The sequence below is a fragment of the Tupaia chinensis genome, unplaced genomic scaffold (assembly GCF_000334495.1).
Source record: "Tupaia chinensis unplaced genomic scaffold, TupChi_1.0 Scaffold000146_1, whole genome shotgun sequence".
Taxonomy (NCBI): domain Eukaryota; kingdom Metazoa; phylum Chordata; class Mammalia; order Scandentia; family Tupaiidae; genus Tupaia; species Tupaia belangeri.
This window is the reverse complement of record NW_006159616.1, coordinates 2,342,631-2,345,937: the sequence shown is the minus strand read 5'-3', so window position 1 is coordinate 2,345,937 and position 3,307 is coordinate 2,342,631.

Here is a 3,307-nt window from a genome sequence, read left to right as displayed (position 1 = left end):
GCGGGGCCGCCGCGGCTGGGAAGGGGGGCGGGGGCTCCGGGGTACCCGGGACAGACCCTCTTCGAGGGACACGCCCTCTTCCAGGCGCCCTCCAGCCCCTGGGCTCTGCGGGCAGATCGGTCCCCGGTCATACGAGAGGGAGCTCCCGGTGGGCCGGACCGAGAGCTTGGAGCCAGGGACAACCGGCCTGCGCGGCGGGCAGGGCCCTCCCTGCACCGCCAACTTCTCCTCTGCAAAGAGGACCAATCCCGCCGGCCTCCGGGGGCCCCTGCGGTGACGTAATGAGGTACGGTCTACAGTCGTAGCGCTCAGGCCAGGCCGGCACACAGCAAACGTTCAGTACATGCCCAGGTCAGAGCCCCTGCTCTTTAGGCGAGCAATGAGTGAAGGGATGAAGAGTCTCCAACAGCCCTGGCTGCCCACCCTGTGCCCTCCCCCAGGAGACCTTCCCCACCGCCCCGGAGAGCAGGAGGAGGGGTAGAGACAACCCGCTCCATTCTCGAAGATTCACCCAGCAGCCTCTGAAAGAGGCCCTGGGTGGTCACTCACTCACTCAGCAAACACTCCCTGTCTGCCCTGGCCACTCAGCTCACAGCAGCGCTCTGCCTCACAGTAAGTCTCCCGGCCCCGGCCCCGGCCCCGGACTCACCAACCCCCAGCCAGCAACACCCATTGCTGCGCACCCACCCACTCCCACCCCCAGAGACGGATTATTCTCCCATCCCCTGCACCTAGTGAGAGTCCCAGAGCCTTGGGCTTTCTGCTTCAAGGACATGCAGGAAACAGGCAGGGGGATGAGGGAGGAAGGGCACCCAAGGGCAGAGCACCTGGCGGCAGGATGGGGCCCTGGGCCAGGGCTGGGTCACTCCACCTTCCTCGGGACGTGACTGGCCTGGTACCCGGCTTCCCAGTTTGCCTCACCCAGGTGGGGGTAGGCAGCACTGCAGCGCCCCCATTTCACACTTACGGCGTGAAGACGCCGGGACCTCCTCTCCTGGCAGTTACTCTCTTCTGGGGATCTGCCCACCCTGAACCCCTTTTCTGCCACAAATCCAGGTGAATGGAGGAGCCCCCAAGAGTTCTTTGTAGAGCTCAGGGTCCTGGGCAAACCCAATTCACTCACCCCACCCCCAGTTACCGGCCTTAAGAAGGGTCTGGCTCTCCTGGAGTGGGGCAGCCTTGGACCCCTTCTGCTCTGACAGGGCTGCAGGGTGCAGAGGTCACCCTAGAGCAATGTGGGAAGCCCACCCCTTGTAGGGCTCCTCAGGTGGAGACCTGAGCACTGAGGGCCTCCTGAGGGGGCACAGGGGGCGTGTGTGCAGGAGGAGCCAGGAGCTAGGGCTGTGGGGTGTGTGAACCGTGCAAGGACTGGGGCCCACGACTCGCCCCCACTGGGCTGCCGCGTCCCCTTAGACACGGGCCTCAGCCTCACCAGTCTGTCTTTCCAGTGGGGTGATTCCGGAGTGGGCCGTGCGTGCCCCGTCGGCAGGGTGGCCAGCGGGCCTCCAACATGCCTCGTTTCCCAGCTGGGCCTGGCTCTGGGAGGCCCTGCTGGTACTGGGACAGTGGGCCCTTGAGAGAGACACGGGGGCCTCAGGGTTCCTACTGAAGACAAAGAGCCCACTGTGGGCTCTGACCAGCTGCAGCTGCCTCCTTGGCAAGGGGTGGGGGTGGCTAGGGGGTCACGTTCCCTCAACCAAGATGCAGCAGGACATCTCTTGGTCAGCTCCTGGCCCTTTGGGCAACAGCAGAATTTAACTCTAAGCCCCAGTCCTAAGGGGCTGCAAAGCACCTTCTTGACCTGCAAGAGCACGTCCGAGAATCTACCCTCCCCGTCACACAGGCAGGCGGGGACACAATGGAGGGCATGGGCCAGCGAGGCACACACTCACAGCCTCCTCCTGTGGACTCTCCCAGGGTTAACAGCCCGGCTCTCCTTGGGCAAGTTACCTAAGCTTCGTGTGCTTCAGTTTCTTTATCTGCAAAATGGGGTTGAGGGTGAGAATAAGAATGCCTACTTCAAAGGGTTTTTGCCAAGTCTGAGATAAATCACTAATTAGAACGCGAAAGCACGGTGCTGGTACTCAGCGTGTGTTTGTTAAATAAAACATTCGCCGCAGCATTGTTTGTGTCAGGCTGAACTATGTGAAATGCCGTTGTTATAAGGCTAGCGAAGATTTATTAGTAAAACTTCCAAACAAATTAAATGGCCATCCAGAGGGAACCGGATAAATAAATTATGACCCATTTATACTATGCGACACCATGAAGCTATTGAAAGAATGGGGCAGATCTCTCTGTGGATATGTGAAGCCACCTCCAAGACAGACAGACAGACAGACAGACAGACACACACACACACACACACACACACACACACAAGGCAGGGTAACAAGGGACCAGAGCCAGACCAGGCTTGGTGCTTGCTCACTGTGAGACCTCAAACCTCAGATTTAACACTCCTCAGATTTGCCTCCTCTGGCTCGCTAGGATGGAGACTCACTCTGTCCCAGTCAGCACAGAGGGGCTGCTTGCCACTGCCATCCTTGGGGGTGGGGGGAGCCCCTCCTTCCTTTGCCTCCGGCCTCTCACCTAGAATACAGGGCCAGGCTGTCTTCCAGGGTCCAGGCCCTTCCTTTAGCAGGAAGCCTCCCCGCTGGCTCCTAGATCTCCGCACCCACGCTGTGCACACAGGTGCCCGACTGCGGGGAGGCAGAGGGAAAGGTGCCTGCGTGGAGGGTTGCAGAGGTCCCTTTCCAAACTCAGCCCAGGTCGAACTCTGGGAGTTCCACCCACCTGCCTCCAGCTCCCTTTTCCCAGCCTCTGCAGGGAAATGCAAGGACAGGTCCGGGCCTGAGCTCCAGATGGGGCTTGTGGTGCCAGTTCTTGCCAGGGCCCCATCAACCCCCTCTCAGTCACTCCTGATTGGGGTATCTGCCTGGGGCCTCCTGGGCAGGAGACAGGGCAACCTCCTGTGTGGCTTTGCATCAATCAGCTTTCCTCTCTGGGCCTCGGTTTTCTCATCTGTTAAACACCCACTCCACGCTTCTGAGTTAAAGACCTAACAACAGAAAATTCATTTGCTGTGACAGAATTGCACCAGCTCTAGAAGCACCATTAGCCTTCCTCAGCCCATGGCCTTTCTAGCCAGGCCAGGCCCACCTAATCCTAAGGGGCTGCAGACCCTGAGCTCCTAGAGAAGGAGTCTCCTGGGGGACCCGAGGCCCTGAGGAAGGAGGGAGGAGTAGGTGTGGTTTAGCTCACAGCTCCTGCCTGAGCAGCTGCCCAGAGAGGATGCTCACCCAGG